General features: G+C 51.2%; 1 long non-coding RNA gene and 1 pseudogene across 1 annotated transcript; one reads left to right on the top strand and one right to left on the bottom strand.

Moving 5' to 3' along the window:
* Positions 1–535: 535 nt before the first annotated feature.
* LOC144372646 (uncharacterized) lies at positions 536–5041 on the bottom strand. The gene is made up of 3 exons (XR_013432594.1): positions 4408–5041; positions 3388–3452; positions 536–620 (listed from the first exon to the last, which is right to left on the bottom strand). It is a non-coding gene; the product is annotated as an uncharacterized LOC144372646 (long non-coding RNA).
* Positions 5042–15125: 10084 nt separating this feature from the next.
* LOC144372642 (chondroitin sulfate synthase 1 pseudogene) lies at positions 15126–17769 on the top strand (annotated as a pseudogene).
* Positions 17770–20448: the final 2679 nt, after the last annotated feature.

Genomic DNA, 20448 nt, shown 5'->3' with positions numbered 1-20448 from the left:
AAACGTAAAACTATTATACATTATTGATTTTTTAAAATATTTTTAGTTGTAGATGGACACAATACCTTTATATTGCTTATTTAGTTTTATGTGGTGTTAGGAATCGAACCCAAGGCCTCATACATGCTAGGCAAGCGCTCTACCACTGAGCTACAACCCCAGCCCCCAAATTATCATAATGTGAAAACAAACTCAAGGGCTGAGGATGCAGCTCAGCAGCAGAGCCCAGCCTGGCATGTGTGGTTTGGAGGGCTCAGGCTCAGTGCCAGCACACACACACACACACACAAAAAAAAAAAACACTTAAAAATGCAAGCGTCTGTTCAGCTGCTTCCTGTAGCATGGCACCCAGAGGACGAGGCAGACGGTAAGGAAGTTGAGAGCTTCTGCAAAGGTCAGGCCAGCTGGGGACATACAGGCTGCTGAACCCTCAGGAACACCATACTTCACACGCAGCTGCACATGGTGCTGCAAGACCCACCCGGAAGGCACTGAGGCCAGCGTGCCAGCCCCCTGCTGCAGGAGTGACAGACTCACCTGGCTTGCTGTACCGTGGCCAGGTGCTCTTGGGGGTCGTCAGCCACGTGCACTTGGGTTATACATGCTGCCTCTGTCGCGGCCTGGGGAGGAGGAGACAGGCACAGCTTTACCTCCACGGGCCAGGGGCTAGGCTGGCCGCCCAATCCCTCCAGCTCTCCCTGGAGGCAGAGCAGTGGGCAAGGGGCACACAGGGAGGGAGAGCAAAGCACTGCTGCGTGAAGAGGGGACCCCAGCTGTGACCTGTGCAAGCAGCTTCCATCAGGTCCATGGGAACAGGGAGGCCAATAGTCCAGGATGAAGGCAAGAGGGACAAAAAGGAAACAAAAGTGAAACCCTAGAACATGGTGCAGAGCAGGAGCTCAGGGCCACTGAAATTCCCTGAGCAAATGAGCTGCTTCCTATGGGACAGGCTGCACAGGAGGAATGCCTGGCCGTGGTCAGAGGCAAATTAGGGAAGTGGACCTCTGACCCAGACCCCAGCAATATGACTCGAATCTTTGAAAAGGAAAACATGGAAACAATGAGAAAAACTGAGGAGGAAATTGGCATATTTCTGCAAGGAAGAAGAGCGAGAGCAGAGTGTTGAGGGTCCTCAGGCACCCAGCTCCCTGGGACTATTGTGTGAGCGACAAGTTGAGGGTACCAGGCCCCCTTTGGGCAAGAGTTCTTAGCTGCTGTTAGGGGGTCTGGCTCCCTTGCCAGGTAGCATCTTAGCCAGGCCTGGAAGGGCTGCACCCTGAGCTGAGTGATGGGATGTGGATGTGTGTAGACCAATCTCTAGGCTTTTCAACAGTGCCCTATTTCACTAAAACAAAACAAGGAATAAGGAGCTGGACTACCCGGAACAGGACAAAACAGTATCTTTCTTTTCTCAAAAAGAGACATTAAAACTGTATGAGAAGAACAAATACACAAAAAGAAAAGCATGGCCAGAGGCTGAGAGGCACAACATGGCACAACTCTGCACACGCAGCAAGCAGTGGAAAGGAAACCACCGGTGCCTGGAAGTCTACAGCATCCTGGGCACCGCCAGGTCTGTCTGAGGTGAGCTTCCAGCCAGAAGTCTAGGGGAGGAGGCAGCCCTGACAGATGCTGGAGGGAGGGTCAGGAGGAGCAACACAGGGGGTGTGGAGACAGCACAGACAAGGGGAAGGGAGCAGACCCCATCTGTCTCAGGAGGAAGTCAGATTCCCCCCAAAGATCAGTGCACAGCTATATGGAAACCCTGAATGGTCACCAGAAGGGAGGAACAGAAAGGAGCTAAGGTTTGGTCTCTGAACAACAGGACAAGGGTGGGGGACCAAGAAGGAGGGAACCACAGCCTTTCACTGGACATACTTCAGTAGGACTTAAATTTTTGAAGAAACAAACAACAAAAAGTGTGCTACTATAAAGGTAGTAAGTGAGTTGACCTGGTTACAGACCTGTGGTCCTGGCTGCCTGGGAGGCTGAGGGGGAGGCCCATGCAGACTCATGAGTGTGCAATCAGCCTGGGAAGCACGGAGGGCCTCACCTCAAAAATAGATACATAAAACTGAAATATGTGCAGGGGGCAGCTCAGAGGTGTGTGGCTCGGAGGTGTGTGGCTGTGGGTTCACTCCCTAGTACCATAAAAACTAAAAAACAAATGTAATTATTAACTAATGGCTGATAATAACTATAATTTACAAAAATAAGATGATGCAAAAATGTAACACAGGGGCAGGCAGACAGAGCTGGGCTGAGCGGCAGAACTCAGCCTGAGCAGCGCAGGTAGTGGCTCATGTAAGTGCTTTTCACAAATAACCCAAAACACAGAGAAGTCAGAAACCCATGAGTACCCAAACACTTAAAAACAAAAATACAAGGCAAAAACTGTTAAACACAAGGAAAGTGGGAACAAACGAAGTCTAAAAATAATCCTTGGCCCACTCATGACCCAACAGACACAGTCAGACAAGGGTGCCACGTGCACACCTCACACAGTTTCAAGGCACTGTGTGGTCGAGGATGTAGCTGAGGACGACCGAGTGCAGGTTGGCCTTGGCAGTACCGTTCCTGGGAGGGCAGCTGGGCAAGGCGCAGGTACTCGAGGAAACCCACAGTGGGCCACTTCTCGGAGGGCTGCATGGATGCAGGGGCCTGCAGCCAAGGTGTGGACAGGCCTATCCTTGGCCTAACAAAGAACCCTGTGCATCAGGCACAGAAGACACCTGGGACTCCGACATGCCAAAGCCAGCACAGCTTCCTCGAGAGGCATGCAGAAAGGCCTGGGGACATGGCCACAGGTGATCAGAATAAGAGGGGAACATTTCTACACTGCTTCAGAGCTTTAACAAAAAGCATTCAGCTCTATAATTAGAAAACACATACTTAAAAAGACACAAGCTTCCGGATGTTTTGGTACGGAGATGGAGAGTGGAACTCCCACCTCCTACAGAAAGTCCCAGGATGGGCCCTGACTTCCCCTGGAAAAGCCAAGGGACACTCCACTGCCTGCTCACCATCAGCTGACACTGCAGAAGCTGACTAGCCAGAAACGAGTTAGGTGACATAAAACTGATCTCAGAACCCAAACTTTTTGTCATTTTTCCTGCTGGTGGAGAAACAAAATGGATCTGGCTAAAATTTCAGGATTCAAAGTTTAACAGCTTGTAGGACCTTTTTAAAAATATGGGGTGCACAGTTGAGAAGGTGTGAAACAGCCTGGCCTCCTGGCGTCTCAGCCACCTGCCCAGGCCCTGGAAGGGCTCCATCTGTCCAGTGTGGCTTTCAGTACTCTCCCCCAGGGTTTTCAATGGCTCCCCCACCCATAAGAAATGAAAGCAGGTAAAAACACCTTGAGAATGCAGCTGCTGTGGGCCTTACCTTTGCTCCCCCAGGACCACTTGAGCACCAAAATACCGTTTCAGTTCTGTGTCGGATTCAAGTGTCTAGAATGTGGGAAATGTGAGGAAGAAAAATTAAGTCAGGCTTTCCTACAATGACCTGAAATTGCAGAAAGCTAAGTAAGAGTCCAGCCAAAGAACAATGATTTTGGGCTTGAAAGGTGATTTCTAGGCCTGCTTTCTTTAAATCTGCCACCTGTAATAGGACCTGACCACTACTGGCCCCTTGGGGCACTCAAGGGACACAGTGGGTCACTGCTAGGAGAGAACCTGGGGTAGGTCTCCCCTGTGGGTCCAGTGTTCATCTGCCATGCTTCGTACAGGGAGCATGCACACTGACACGGACTGGAGGGCCTCAACGATACAGGCAGCTTGCTTGTCAAAGCTGGCAAAGATCAGGTTTCATTAAGCACCACCAGACCAAGAGATGGGTGATCGTCCAAGGGTGACACTACACTGGTACAGCTAAAAACGCCTCATGAGACATACAAAGGCAAGCTGTTTGGAAGTCCTGAGCTGGACATGATGGTGCCACACCCGTGTCTACTCAGAGGCCAAGGCAGGAGGACTCCTTGTTAGAGGCTGGTCTCAGCTACTTAGCAAGCCCTAAACAAGATAACAATACCCAGTCTCAAAATCAAAAATAAAAAGGAGCCAGGTACAGTGATGCTCGGGTATAATCCTAGCATCCAGGAAGATCGAAAATTTGAGGACCACCTCAGCAAATTAGTGAGGCCCTAAGCAACTTGGTGAGATCCTGCCTCAAAAAAATATAAAGGGCTGGGGATATGGCTCAATGGTAAAGCACCCCTGGATTCAATTCTCAGTACCAAAAAAAAGTCCTTTGAAACACAGATGTCTTTTCCTTACTTCTTTCTCCTTTTTTCTACTTCCTAAATGTTTAATAATGCACTCTTAACACTTCTAAATAAATAAAGACAGCAAACTGTCCTCTTTTTAAATCACTCCTCCCCGTCAAAATCAGAGGCCGAGGCCATACCTGTGCTCCACATACAGGACATGCTTCCTGGAGCTCAGTGGTGGGGGACCCGGGCAGCTGAGCCCACTGCCATCCTCAATCCTCTCCAAGATGCAGTCGATATCCTCCATTCCACTTTCCTAAAAGCCCAGAAGGAACTGTTAATCGCCACACTGGCTTCACTCCAAGTGCTCTGACAACCAATAACAAGGAGTTACTTTGAAAAGTTATTTGGTATGTACTTTCTAAAAGATGATCTAACTCAGAAGGAGGAGATGTATTATAGGAGGAAGCTCAGAACCATCACTAATCCAGAAGGCCCTGGGAACCATCGGGCCAGAGAGCCACACTTCATGTCTCACAGGTGAGCTCACATCCTCAGTTGAATGGAACTGGGACCTGTGACTCCAACTGAACAGCAACAAAGCTACCACCTCTCTTCAGGACGAACAATGAGACAAGGAGGATCAAGGCAAGAACGGAAACATTCTGACTGAGGGGGATCTGGTCTGTGGGCTTCCACACCCAGCACCCCTCGTGCACTGGCGGGATGAAGGCTGGGTGAACAGCAACAGGGAGCAGGGCTGGGAAGGGACTCTCCCTGCAGAGGGCAGCTGGGACACGGAGACTAGGAGTAGGCCATGACAACCAAGGAACAAAGGGACAAATCACAAGCAAAACTGTAGGTGACTCTTCTTTATCCTTGACCTCTTAGATAGTTATACTCCTGACAGGAAAAAATGAAGACATCAAATAAAATGGTCTTCTCCCAGCACCACCGTGAGGGACACGGCCCAAGGGGCATGGAGGGATTGGGCAGGGGCCAGTCAAGTCTGATCGCATACCGAGGCTTCTCCTGCACTGTTTTTCTTATTTTTCTGCTTCCTTTTCTTCTTCTGGAGTTTTCCACTTGCATTAGACTAATAAAAATAAGATGTTTTAATCAATGGAGAGAGAAGCAAAATCTTAAAAACTGAGAACCAAAGCAGCAAGCCAGCACCACTTGGATCACCTGCGGCCCCTCACATCCTTCTGCAGCAGGACCCTGCCCGTACCCCCTGCTGTCAGTGTGGCCTCTCTCTCCCACCCTGCCCTGCTGCAGAGCTGGTCCAGGCTGCCAGGGGCTCCCACCTGCTCCTGACTGGGCCAGCTCCTCTGGGCAGCGAGAAGCTCCTCAGTGACGCTTCACCAGAAGTGGTTGCTCCCAGAAGGCACAGAGCTGCCTGGAGCACAGTGGGCAGCAGGCAGGGCAGGGACCTGCATGCAGTACCCCTGGGGCCGCCACTGATCTCAAGGACTTTAGCACAAACTTCATCAGGGTTCCCACGGAATCAGCCAAAGCAAATTCAGAAAATTGAACTGCCTTGAACTGTGGTACTCCTGCCTCACCTGGGATTACAGGTGTAGCCCTCACATTTGAAAATAAATGTTAATTTTTTATACATTTATTTTGTTTATTTGTTTTTATGTGGTGCTGAGAATTGAATACAGGGCCTCACATGTGCTAGATAAGCTCTCTACTGCTGAGCCACAACCCAGCCCATAATTTTTTTTAATACTTCAGCAGCTAAGGTCTCCCTAAAGGCAGGAGACCCCTCCTATCTTGGTTTTGATGTGAGCTAGTATACCACCCCAGGGAGAGTAGAGAAGAGACCCGTCCCACCGGAGTGTCAGGGTAGGGGAGCTAATATAATGCTGCAGCCAGGGTAGTTGGGACTTGCTCCTCCAAGAAGAAGACTACTTCCACCTAGGTGTCTGTGTGTGTGGGGGAGGACTCCCAAACAGCTGCATCCAGGGTAGCAGAAAATCGCTCCTCCAGAAGGGAGACCACTTTCACCTGGTTGTCAGGGGAAGCTTGTAGCCAGCCCCAGCCAGGGTAGAGGGGACTCTCCCCTCCAGGCAAGAGACCTCTCCCACCTTGGTATGGGGGGAGTTCATATACCTCTGAAACCAGGGTAGAGGGGATTCTCTCCTCCCAGGCGAAAGACCCCTCCAACCAGGGTGTCTTGGGGAATGCTTATGTCTCCGTAGCCAGGGTAGAGGGGACTCGCCTCTCCAGGCTGGAGACCTCTCCCACCTCCGTGTCTGGGGAGAGCTCCTATACCAAAGCTGGGGTAGAGGGGACTCACCCCTAAAAGCAGGAGACCCCTCCATCCTTGGTATGGGGGGGCTAGTATACCGCCCCAGTCAAGGTAGAGAAGACTCACCCCTCCAGGCGGGAGACCCCTCCCACAAGTATGTCAGGGTAGGGGAACTCATGTACTGCTGCAGGCAGGGTAGAGGGGACTCGCCTCTCCAGGAGGGACATGCCTCCCAACTGTGTTTGGGGGGAGCTTATATACTGCCTTAGCCAAGGAATAGGGAACTTGCCCCTCCAAGCGGGAGGCACCTCCCACCTGGGTGTCTGGTGGAGCTTGTATATCTCCCCAGCTATGATAGAGGAGACTTGCTGTTTCAGGCTGGAGACCCTTCCCCTCTGTGTGTCAGGGGGAGCTCTTATACCACCACAGCCATGGTAGAGGGGACTCGCCCTTCCAGGGGGGAGACCCCTCCCACTACCTGGGTGTTGAGGGAGGAGCTCCTATTCCTCTGCAACCAGGGTGGAGGGAACTCGCCCCTTCAGGAGGGAGACCCCTCCCACCTGGTGTCAGGGGACGCTCTTATATTGTCACAGTCAGGGTAGAAGTGATTCGCCCCTCCAGGCGTGAGACCCCTTATAGCTGGGTATCCAGGAGAGCTCCAAAACCACCAAAGGCCGGGTAGAGAGTACTTTACCCTCTAGCTGGGAGACTCCTCAAACCTGGTTGTCATGGGAGCTCCTATACCACAGCAGCCCAGGCTAGAGGGGATTCGCCCCTCCATGTGGGAGACCCCTCCCACCTGGGTATGCGTGGAAGCTCCTATAACACCATAGCCATGGTAGAGGGGACTCACCCCTCCATTCAGGAGACCCCCTCCCACCTGGATGTCTGGGAGAGCTTGTATCCACCGCAGCCAGTGTAGAGCGGACTTGCCCCTCCAAGTGGAAGACCCATTCCACCTGGGTGTCAGGGGGAGCTCATATACCGCTGCAGCCAGGGTAGAGGAGAGTTGCTCCTCCAGGCCAGAGACCACTCACATCTGGGTGTTGGGGGTCAGGTATAAAGTTGCAGCCAGGGTACCAGGAACTGGCCCCTCCAGGAGGGAGACCCCTTTCACCTGGTTTTCAGGTGGAGCTCTAATCCTGCCACAGCCAGGGTAGAGCAGACTCTCCCCTCTAGGCAAGAGACCCCTCCCACTTGGGTGTGAGGAGGGGCCACATATAAAACTGCAGCAAGGGTAGCAGGGACTCGCCCCTCAAGGCAGGACACCCCTTTCACCTGGGTGTCTGGGGGAAATCATATATCTCTACAGCCAGGATAGAGGGGACTTGCCTCTCCAGGTGGGAGGACCCTCCCAACCTGGTATCTGAGGGAGCTAGTATGATGCCCTAACCAGGGTAGAGGGGAGACTCGCACCTTCAGGCGGGAGACCCTTTCCACCTGGGTGTCCAGGGGAGCTCATATACCACCGCAGCCAGGGTAGCAGGGACTCGCCCCTGCAGGCAGGAGTCCCTTTCCACCTGGGTATTAAGGGAAACTTCTATATTGCTGCAGGCTGTGTAGAGGGGACTCTAGCTCCAGGCTAGAGACTCCTCACACTTGGTTGTCATGGGAGCTCCTACACTGCAGCAGCCAGGGTACAGTGGACACGCCCCTCCAGGTAGCTGACCCCTCCTATCTGGCTATGAGGGGGCTGCTCTTATACTTCTGCAGACAAGATAGAGGGGACTCGCCTCACTAGGCAGGAGATCTCACAACCTTGTCGTCAGGGGAGCCCATATACAGCTGCAGGCAGGGTAGAGGGGACTTACCACTCCAGGTGGGAGACCCCTCCCACCTGTGTTTCTAGGGGAGCTTGTATACCACCTTAGCCAGGCATGAGGGGACTTGCCCCTCAAGGCAGGAGACACCTCCCACCTGGATGTCTGGGGGAACCTGTATATCTCTGAAGCCAGGGTAGAGGGGACTCTCTGCTCCAGGAGGAAGACACTTCCCAAATGGGTGTCAGGGGGAGGTCCTATATCACCACAGACAGGGGGTCCTATATCACCACCTCCAGGGGGGAGACCACTCCCATCAGGGTGTATGTGTGGGGGGAGCTTGTATACCACCTTAGCCAGGGTAGAGAGTATTTGCCCCTCCAGGCGGGATACTTCTCTCACCTGTGTGTTGGGGCGAGCTCATATACCACCGCAGCCAGTGTAGAGGGTACTTGCCCCTCCTGGCAGTAGACCCCTCCCACCATGGTGCCAGGGGGAGCTTGCATACAGCCACAGCCAGGGTAGAGGGGACTCCCTCTTCCATGCAGGAGACCACTCCCGCCTGGGTGTCTGTGGGAGCTCATACACTGCCATATCCAGAGAAAGGGGACTAGCTCCTCCAGACAACATAGCTCTCCCACCTAGGTTTCCCAGATTGTATTCTGCCTTAGCCTTGGTAGAGGGGACTTGCCTCTCAGGCGTCAGACCACTCACACCTGGGTGCCCGGTGGGAGGGGTCATATATGGCTGCAGCCAGGGTAGCAGGGAATCGCCCCTCCAGTAGGGGAACCCTCCCACCTGTGTGTATTGTGAAGCTCCTATACCTCTGCAGCCAGGATAGAGGGGACTCGCCCCTCCTGTTGGTAGACCCCTCTAACTTGGGTGTTGGAGGAGAACTTGAATACTGCTGCAGCCAGGGACACCTGGGTGTCCTAAGAACTCTCATATGGCACCAGACAAAATAGAGAGGATTCACCCCTCCAAGTGAGAGACTGCTCCAACCTGAGTGTAGTGGTGAGCTACTATACCTCCAAAGCCAAGGTAGAGGAGACTCGCCTCTCCAGGCAGAAGACCACTCTGACCTAGGTGTCAGGGGAAAATTGTATACCAACTTAGCCAGGATAGAGAAAACTTGCCCCTCCAGGCGGGAGCCCCTTCTCACCTGGGTGTCAGGGAGAGCACATATACCACCGCAACTCAGTTGAGGGTACTTGCCCCTCCAGGTGGGAGACCCCTCCCACCAGGGTGCCAGGGGAAGCTACTATAAACCAGCAGCCAAGGTAGAGGAGACTCGCTGCTCCAAGCAAAAGACCCCTCCCACTTGGGAATGGGGGGGGACTCATATACTGCCACCACCAGGGTAGAGGGAACTCGCCCCTCTAGGCAGGAGATCCCTCTGTTCTGGGTGTCTGAGGGAGCTCATATACCTTCTGCAGTCAAGGTAGAGGGGCCTCATCCCTCCAGGTGGAAGACCTCTCCCACCTGGGTGTCCTGGACCGGCTCCTATGCGGCTGCAGCCAGGGTAGAAGGGAGTCACCCCTCTTGGCCAGAGACCCCTTTCACCTGTATATCCAGGGGAGCTCCTAAACCGCCGCATGCAGGGTAGAGGGGATGCTACCCTCCAGGCGGCAGACTCCTCATACCTGGTTGTCTCGGTAGCTGCTATACAGCAGAGCCAGGGTAGTGGGGGTTAGCGCCTCCAGGCAGAAGACCCCTCCCACCTAAGGTATTCGGCCTTAGCCAGTGTAGAGGGGACTAGCCCCTCCAGGAAGGAGTCCTCTCCCACATGGGTGTCTGGGAGGGGGGCTCATATATAGCTGCAGCTGGGGTAGAGGCAACTCGCCCCTCTAGGCGGAAGACTCCTCCCACCTGGGTTTCAGGGGGAGTTCTTATATCGACACAACCAGGGTAGAGGGGACTCACCCCTCCAGGCAGGAGACCCCTTCCAACAGGGTTTCAGTAAAAGCTAATATACCACTGCAGCCAGGGTAGAGGGGACTCACCCCTCCAGTCGAGAGATCCCTCTCACTTAGGTGTCAGAGAGAGAGAGCTCCTATACAGTCAAAGCCAGGGTAGAGGGTAGTCGCACCTCGAGGCAGAAGCCCCCTCCCACCTAGGTGTTGGGAGGAGGTCATATACTGCTGCAGCCAGGGTAAAGGGGACTTGCCCCTCCAGGCCAGAGACCCCCTTCACCTGGGTGTCGGGGGTGCATAAAACAGACTCAGTGAGGGTAGAGGGGACTCGCCCCTCCACTCGAGAGACCCCTCCCATCTGGGTGTCCAGGAGAGCTCCTATAAAACTTCAGCCAGGCTAGAGGGGACTTGCCCCTCCAGGCAGGAGACCCCTCCCATATGGGTGTCTGAGGGGCTCCTATATTCCTGCCACCAGGGTAAAGGGGACTCTTTCCTAAAGGCAGGAGGCCACTCCCACTTGGGTGTCTGGGTGGGGGATCCCATGTACCGCTGAAGCCAGGGTAGTGAGGACCCACCTCTCAAGGCAGGAGACCCCTCCCACCTGGGTGTCTTGGGAAGTTGGTATACAACCTTAGCCAGGGTAGAGGGGACTCTCTCCTCTAGGCGGGAGACCCCTCCTACTTGGGTGTCTGAGGGGCTCCTATACCTCTGCCTCCAGGATAGAGGGGATTTTTCCCTTCAGGCGGGAGACCCCTCCCACCTGGGTGTATGAGTGGGATATACCATATACCGCTGAAGCCAGGGTTGAGGGTACTTGCCCCTCCAGGCAGGAGACACTTCCCACCAGGGTGTCATGGGGATCTCTTATACCTAGCAGCCAGGGTAGACAGGACTCGCCCCTCCAAGTGAAAGATCCCTCCTATCTGCGTTTGCGGGGAGTTTGTATACTGCCTCAGCCAGGGGACTAGCTTCTCCAGGAAGGGTGTCACCCTTCCCACCTGGGTGTCAGTGAAAGCTAGTATACCACCACACCCAGGGAAGAGAGGACTAGCCCCTTCAGGCGGGAGACCCCTCCCATTTGGGTATGGGGGAAGAGCTTTTATGCAGCCAGGGCAGAGGGGACTCGCCCCTTCAGGGAAGAGGCCCCTCCCACCTTGGTGACTGGGAAGCTCATATACCTCCACAGCCAGGATAGGGTTCACTTGCTCCTCAAAGCAGGAGACCCCTCCCACTTGGGTGCCTGGGGGAACTCTTATACCTCTGCAGCCAGGGTAGAGGGGACTCGCCCCTCCAGGGAAGAGGCCCCTCCCACCTTGGTGACTGGGAAGCTCATATACCTCCACAGCCAGGATAGGGTGCACTTGCTCCTCAAAGCAGGAGACCCCTCCCACTTGGATGCCTGGGGGAACTCTTATACCTCTGCAGCCAGGGTAGAGGGGATTCGCCCCTCCAGGCGGGAGACCCTTCCTTTCTGGGTGTCAGAGGGGGCTCTTGTACCCCTGCAGCCAGGGTAGAGGAAACTTGCCCTTCCAGGCGGGAGACCCCTCTTACCTGGGTGTCTTCAGGAGCTTGTATACTGTTGCAGTCAAGGTAGAGCGGTCTTGCCCCTCCTGGTAGAAGATCCTTCCCCACTGTGTGTCGTGGTGAGCTCTTATACAGCTGCAGCCCCAATAGAGGAGACTAGCTCCTCCAGGCGTGAGACTTCTCCCACGTTGGTGTCAAGGTGATCTTGTATTCAGCCTTAGCCAGGGTAGAGGGGACTCTAACCTCAAGCAGGGAGACCCCTCTCACCTGTGTGTGGTGGGTGGGCTTGTATACAGCTGTAGCCAGGGTAGCAGGGACTCGCTCCTCCAGGCTGTAGACCCCTTCCAACTGGGTGTTGGGGAGCTAGCATACTGCCCCATGTGGTAGAGAGGACTCACATCTCCAGGCAAGAGACCTCTCCCACCTGGGCATCGCGCAGAGCTCATATACCCCTGCAGCCAGGTAGAGGGTACTTGCCCCTTCAGGCGGGAGACCCCTTCCACCTGGGTGTCTGAGTGAACTCTTATACCCTCTGCAGAGAGGGTAGAGGGGCCTTGCCCCTCCAGGGAGGAAACCCCTCCCACCTAGGTGTCACTAGAATTTTGTATACCACCTTAGCCAGGGTAGAGGTGATTGGCGCCTCCAGGCGGGAGACTCCTTCCCCCATGTGTCCAGCATACTCAGATACCACCACAGCCAGGATAGAGGGTACTTGCCCCTCCATGCGAGAGACCTCTCCATCTAGGTGTCTGGGGGATTTTCTACACCGCTGCAGCAAAAGTAGAGGGGATTCGACCCTCTAGGCAGGAGACCCCTCCATCCTGATGTTGGGGGTAGCTCATATACCACTGCACCCAGAGTAGCAGGGACTCGCCCCTCCAGGTAAGAGACCCCTCCCACCTGGGTGAAGGGGGGAGCTCATATACCGCTGCAGCCATGGTAGAGGGGACTCACCCCTCCAGGCGGGAGACCCCTCCAACCTGAGTGTCTAGGGGAGCCCCTACACCATCGCAGGCAGGAGACCCCTTCCATCTGGGTGTCAGGGGGAGCTCATATACTCCCGCAGCCAGGATAGAGAGTACTTGCCCCTCTAGATGGGAGTCACCTCCAACCAGAGTGCCTGGGAGCCCTTATGTGGCACCAGCCAAAGTAGAGGTGACTGGCCCCTCCAGGTGGGAGAGCCCTCCCACTTGGGAGTTGGGATGAGCTAGAATACTTCCCCAGCCAGGGTAGAAGGCCACTCGCCCCTCCAGGCAGGAGAGCCCTCTCACTGGGTGTTGGGGTGCTCATATAGAGGTAGAGGTTACTTGCCCTCCATGTGGGAGACCTCTACCACCTGGCTTGTATACTGCCGCAGCCAGGTTAGAGAGGACTCACCCCTCCATATGGGAGATGCCTCTCATCTGGGTGTCTGGGGAGCTCATACACAGCTGCAGCCAGGGTAGAGGGGACTCACCACTCTAGGCGGGAGATCCTTCCCATTTGGATGTCAGGGGGAGCTCCTATACTGCTGCTGCCAGGGTACAGCAGACTTCCCCCTCTAGTGGGAAGACCTTCATATACTGTGGCAGCCAGGGTAGAGGGGACTCGCCCCTCCAGGCAAGACACGCCTCCCACCTGGGTATAGGAGTGGAGATCTTATACAACTGCAGCAGTGTAGAGGAGACTCGCCCCTGATGGCGGGAGACCCATTTCTTCTGGATTTCTGGGAGTTGTATACAGCCTTAGCCAGGGTGGAGGGAGAAGTGACCATGTGCCCCCCTCCCTCATGCAAGACCACATAGGAAATTCTTTCTAAGGAAAGGTATGTATGGCTAGAGGTGGGAGGAAATGCCAGAGAAAACTGTGTAGGTATCTTTAGAGGACCCTAGGATAGAGAAGCCTTCCCAGGGATGACTTCTGGACAGTGATAAATAGTCCTCTGAGATTAGCAGGAGGCACATGCAGTCATGCTGGGAGAAGGAAATAGTTCCTAGGAGCCCCATCTTCTCACACTGTGCTCTCTCCTACAGCATCTGGACCTTAGCATGTTCTCCCTAAGGAAATTCAACCAGCATGGTCTGCCATGCTTACACATACAATCAGCCTCCTTCAGTGCATTTTACAGGTGAGGTCCTCTTGTGCTTTGGCTCTTGCCAGTGTCCTGGGGGTGACCCTGTGTTAGTCTGACCCTCAGAATGTGGTTACTGCAACCTCAGACAAAGTTTAAACTCTCCTGATGCCCATTCCTCCTGTTCACTCCCAGGACTGGCCTCACTCCTGAACTCTGTACAACCCCAGCTTCTCTCCTGGATTCCTCTGAATGCCCCTCCACTGCTCCTTTCTTGTTTAGGTTTCACAGAGTATCAGCCCACCTCCTGAGGACCCCAAATCTTCTGTCACTGGAGAGCCTATTGCAAGGGTGTCCAGCCTCATTCTGTGCCAGTTGTGCCAAAAGGTGCCCTGTCCTGTGTCTCAGATTGATGGCATTGACAGAGCATGGGAAGTCATGGCAGGTCAAGTTTGTGTTACCAGGTGCATTGTTTCTGTTAGAAGAGAATCCATCAAACCCAAGCTTATCTCCCTAATGCAATATTGTAGAGAAATTGTGTGAAACTTTGTGTGGATGCAGGCTTCTTAGGTATTTAGAAACCAAGACTCATCTGTTCCATCTAATGTCATCACAGATAATGAAAGACTTCTGCCAATGGGCTGTTTTTTTACATGTGTTTTTTCCTTTGTTTTAGGTTCCTCACTGCTCCACTAGCAGCTTCCATTTTGATTGGTTTATTTATTCCCTATCATACCACTTTTGTTACCTTTTATATCCTTTTATCTATATTTGAAATTTATTTTTATAGTGGTTTCTATGTGTTTTACATCAATACCAACATATGCCTGAGTTCTATTACCACATTCCCTCTCCTCCTACCCTCATCTCTTCCTTATTGTTTATGATGCTGTTGTCACAATTATGATGTGCACACTGGAATTTCTGTGTTCATTTCCATTATTGATTCAAACTATGAAATTTTTTCTCCTGTTTTTAATTTATAATATAATATGTTAGAAACTAAAATACAAGGATATGTCATTGTTAGGATTTATGTTCAGCTATGTAAGTACCTTTAGCAGAGATATTAATTTCCCAGGTTCTCAAGTTCCCATCTCTTACCCTTCTTAATTCTTAGGACTCCCCTCAGTATTTCATGCTGGGCAGAACTACAAGAAACACTAATGTGCTCTGCAACTGTCCCATTTGTGGTGGTCAGATCTTCTTTACTGTAACCATTTTACGTGACAGGAACAAGTTATAGGAGGGCAGATTAATTTTTGGCTCATGGCTTCACAGGTCCCCATAAGCTTCTGACTCTATCACAGAAACAGCATGATAGAAAGTCATAGTGGAATATGTAGAAAAATAAAACTAAACCCTATTTCTCACATTGCACAAAAATTAACTCAAAATAAATCAAAGGGCAATGGTGAGCCATGTGCACCAGCAGCAGCAGCAGTCTAGGCCACATGGAGAACAGGGGTGGAGCCTGCCGGGGCACCATAAGGACAGGGCCAAGATCTCTGAGCAGGTGCCATTGCCAATGAATTTTCATTGGCCCCACACTTCTTTGCCAAAGCTTGAATAGTCATGGTGGCCTTGCTCAGGAGAGGGAGCTTGCATGAGCAGGGCATGTTACCTTCTTAAAGGAGCAGGTCACTGTTGTGCAGGCAGGTGTGCATAATGAAGCTTTGGCACCAGGCCTGTTATCAGCTCCAGGGTTGCCATGGGCAAGGATGGCCCTAGGCACCCGCTGAGAAGCTGGGACCAGGCTTCCTAGCATGAGGGCAACCAGTCTCTGCCGCTGGGAGCTGTGGTGGGAGGGCTTCTGAACATAGGCGGTAAAAGTGGCCCTATAGGCAGATTGGTGTGGGCATCGCTCCAGGCAAGTTAGCAAGCCTAGCTCTGCTTGTTGCCTCATATCTGACTCCTGCTGGGCTTTGGGCTGGCCACACAGGCTTGTCCTACCCCGTGCTTCAGAGCTGAAACCAGTGGGTTAGTGGTGCCATACTAGCCTGAAGGACTGCTGGTGGGCAAAAGGATCCCAAGCCTGTGGGGCACAAGAAAATGTCTGTAGGGCACAGCTATGACCACAAGGCTTGGCCCAGTGGCAGCCTCGCATGACAGGAAACTTCTCTTTGTGGGAGTCATGACCACCCAGAAATACTTCAGACTCCTGCTGTGGCTGCCTTCAGAATATGACCTAAAACAATTTCTGGGAAAGTGGAGTTTTTCTCTAGTGAGTGTTAAGACACACCTGTACCATTTCCAATTGTGCCACTATGGGGTGTGGATGGCACTTACCCACCCCAGAAGACTTTCATGATACTCGAGTATATGCTTGAGCACTGCTTGGACAGTGATCTGGAAGTAGATGATGATCTTTACATCAACAGAGATCATCTGAAGAGTTTCCTGAGGAGTTTAAATATCATTGAGTCCCTGCTCTTCAGGCAGACAGGACTGAGCACTACAGAAATGTTTTGGGTCTTGTGAGATATATCAGCTTTTTTTAATGAGCATTCTGAACAGAACAAGAAGGGGTACATCTGAGATCTCCAGAACAGTAAGATTCACTAAGCTATCATGCTCACCCTGAACAAAAACCCAAGATACCAGTACAAACTGCACAGCTACATTCTCAGTTGCCAAATTACAGAGCAGAGTTATCACACAATTCAGATCCACTGAGAAATCATCCTAATGAGCAAATACAGCAACACATAGATGCGTAGAGGACCATGCATAGGAATTCCTGCTTCCTTCATGAGGTTTCAGTCCTGCCCTCAAGAGGAAGTTCTGCAATGAGAATTTCTGACTGGGAAGAATTTGTGTTTGGCTGTGGACCGTTAGCCACCCTGTACCCCTCCCTCCCAAGAAGAATGGACTCAGCCTAGATGGAAGCCTTGGTTGACATTATCATGTAGGTAGTAGAAATGATCAAGGCCACCACCAAGACCCGGATATGCATCATGGACTTCAAGGAGATCTGGAGTGGCTATCGCCCTGTGGTGAATCCCATGTATGGGGCAGAGTACATTCTGAACCTACTGCTTGTACACAGGAAGTATAAAGGAAAGATGTCAGTTGCTGTGAGGAGGCATGCAGACCTACAGAATATTTTCAGCAAGATCCAGTTAGTGGAGCATGAGGAACTAGAAACTCAGGAGCTGGCCAACAGAATCAACCAGAAGTCTGGATACCTGTTCTTCCTCTCCAATTCCCTGAAGTAGCTTTTTCCCTTCTAGTTCCCTGGATCCAAGAACAAACACAAAGAGGTCAAAGATGAAAATGTCATATACTGGTGCCATTATCTGGACATTTTGACATGTTTGTGAGGTTTCTGGAAAACTTAGGAAAGACATGTCCCACCCCAAGTCAGCACGCCAAAGTGGTTGTACTACTTTTTAATTCTGATTCCAACCCTGATAAGGCCAAACTAGTGGAACTGATGAGAAATTATAGCAGGAAGTACCCTAAAGGTGATCTGAAGGTTTTGCCTTCGTCTTCAGAATTTTAAATTATTCTGGCCCTCAGGGTAAGATCTTCCCATTTCATAATAAATCTTTGCACTTCTTCTGTGAAGTTGACCTGGTGTTTACCATGGAACTCCTGCAACAGTGTTGAGCAAATAGAGTTTGGGGCCAATAAACATATTCCACAATCATCTTTAGATAGTATGATTGAAAGATTATTTATGATGGGAAAGTTCCCAGAGACAACCATTTTTTTTTTCCTTTTACTCAAAAACTGGCTTCTGGAGAAACTATGGGTTTGGCATTACTTGTAATTATAAGGGACATCTTGTCCAACTGGGTGGCAATTTCCATCCATGGCTGGGGCTGAAGGATGTGGACATTTTCAATAATGTTCTCCAAGTATGTTTGAAGATGTTAAGAATCCATTAGGTAGGAGTAGTGCATGTCCAACACTCTGTCTTCCATGACTCCAATCTGGATCCCAAACAATACAAAGTGTGCTTGGGGTCCAAAGCATCATCACATGGTTCCATGCAGCAATTAGCTGAAATGTGACTGGAGATAAATGATCCAAGTTACAGTAGCAGCTAGCCTGATGTCCAGCTCTGCTGGACAAAATATTTTTAATTATCTATTTTTTTTTTAAAAAAAATTGTAAGATCAACTTTTGAAGTCCATGCAAGGATATAATTTCTAAGTGTTTTTCTTACATAGGACTCCTTTAAATTGAGATTTGTGAACAAAATTATGATTAGTCTTTGCCTTTGAATACATCTTCCTTGTGGATGTGATGTGGCAAACCAGCTTAATTCTGATTTGAAAGTCTTGGATGAAATTTTTTTTCATTTCCTTCCAGGCCCCTTGTCTACAGTCCTATGGCAAAAACATGAACACTCTCATGAAATATTATTGTAATAAAAAACCAAAACACTGTAAGATTCTGTTTTGCTAACATTGCACAGTTTCTAACTTTTGTCTGTTTTTACAAGTTTTTTAAAAGCCATCTCAAGTTCTGGAGCAGGAAGTAGAGCAGAGAGTGCAGGTAGAAGGATCTTTGATGTTGCAGTCTGGCTTTATGGCTGTGTTGAGATGGCAAAACCTTTAAGACCTGGGGCTTTTGGAAGGTCTCCAGTCATAGTGTGCCCTTCAAGGAGTTAATGGAGTCCCCATTCCTCTCTCTTTTCCTCTTACCCTTACCTGCCATGAGGTGGGCAGAACCTCTCTACCATGTGCTGCCCAACATGATAGACTCCATTACTTCAGGGTCAAAGTGATGTAGTCAACTGCTCATGGACCAAAATGTAGACACCTGAAAGGAAGAAGAGACCTTTTATTCATATTAGTTCATTATTTCTGGTGTTTGTTAGGATGATGAAAAACTAACACTGCAGGAATGCAGAACCAGAGTTGTATCCCTGAATCCCTCCTTCTGTAACAACCCCTGCAGCCTGCCACTGGATGTCTAGCCTCCCCCATGAAGAGCTTCAACTCTTTCCAGCTCTCAGCTCCCCATGTCTGGTCTCTGCTGCCCCATATTGGACTGTCCATGTCAGGCATTCTAAGAACTTGGATGGAGAGAATTAAAATTGCCTAAAAAACCACCATCCAGTTTCAGGCTCACATCATGCCAGGTGTTTTAAAATGTCTCGTCCTCCCAGGTCTTGGCTAATATTGTTAAAGTCCCAGGACACAGAATTTATACAAAGTTGCTGTGTGCTTTATGCAAGAAAAACTCCCTCTCTGTACCTCTACTAAGTGATCAACAGAAGGAACTAGAATATCCCTTCCAGGTCAGTGAGTCTGTGATAGCATATATTCTACTAGGAGAAAGGAGTCTTTCCCAATTCCTGGAGAGAGCTGACGTAGGAAATACTGTCCTCCCCATATATTTCTAGAGGAGGCAGTGTTCTTAAGATCTTGGAAGCCTCTCCAAAGGGGCTTGGTTCTACAGAGCTAGCTCCTAACTGAGAATTCTGAGACTCAGAACCATTCTTATGTCCCCAGAACAATACTGTCATCCTCTGTCTCAGAATCCCCAATTCCCCACCCTGCAGTGGGACAATCACATGAGTTGAGAAGAGCCATTGGGGATGGCAAGAACAGGAAGCTGAGGACAACTGGGCCTAGGAAGAATGAGCACCTTATACCCACAGGGAGAGTCTCTGAGGACTTTGAGTAGAAATGAGGCAGCAGGAGACTAGCGCAAGTCCTTCTGACAGGGGAGCACTGGAATAGCATACCTACCCCTTTTCAAAAGGAGAGACACTCCAGGCTCCAGGGACACTGAGAAAAGGGCCAGCTGGACCCAGACTCCTCTCTCACTGCCAGAATCCAGTTCTCAGTGTATATCAGTCTGGAGCAGGGGAGGGCATGGGCATCTAGAGCTGCAGCTGCAACAGCTGAGGAGATCCCCTGCCCAGCCCCGTGAGGATCTCCAGGATCCCGCCAAATCTGAATTTCCAAATTTCTGAATGTGGTCACCTTGTGAGGATGTGGTCTGTGGTGAGACATCTGCTGCAGGTGCAGGAGCTGGTGGGCGGGGGAGAGGAGCTGAGGCTGGGCATTGGTATAGCTGGCGATACTATGTTTAGGGACAGTCCCTTTTTTCTCCCTGAGACCTGGGACAGCCCCTAGGGGAAACCACAGCTTCTGGGTCCTGATTAGCCAGAGAGTCATGCACATATGGGGGTGCTGTGGAAGAAGCAGCTGCAGCCCAGACTCCTAGGATGGAACCTGGCACCAGTCCCCAGGATGTGAGGAGTCCAAGGCCAGAGGCAGGAGTTAGACATGCACCCTAGTAGGAGAGAAGCAGAAGTGGCTCAGGGAACTCCCAGGGACTCCCCCCCCCGAACGCTGAATGAAATCTTTTATACCATCTTGCTCATCTACAAGGTCAGTGACATGTAGGGTATATTAGCCTTCAGCGTCAGGCCTGGCCCTCAGAAAATGAGAAAACAATATTGTGTAATGGAGAGATTCAGCCTGTAGATAAAGACAGCTGATGTGATGAGTTAAGGAAAATCATTCAGTCATGATCATTGTCCTTGTCTTTATCTCATTCTTCCTTCTAATCATAATCATCACTCAGTTGTTTGACAGTTATTTGAGATTGAGTGATCAAAATTCATCATCTGTACTGGGACTTTACTGGGAGTGGAGAAGAGAGTAGTAATAATCATGTGAGGAAAACAGGTACAAATTAGGAATGTCTGGAACCCCAGGAAATAGGCCTAGATCCCTTCTGCATAGAGCCCCTGTGGTCTAGAGTAA

The sequence above is a fragment of the Ictidomys tridecemlineatus genome, unplaced genomic scaffold (assembly GCF_052094955.1).
Source record: "Ictidomys tridecemlineatus isolate mIctTri1 unplaced genomic scaffold, mIctTri1.hap1 Scaffold_140, whole genome shotgun sequence".
NCBI lineage: Eukaryota > Metazoa > Chordata > Mammalia > Rodentia > Sciuridae > Ictidomys > Ictidomys tridecemlineatus.
This window is presented reverse-complemented; position numbering and strand designations above follow the sequence as displayed.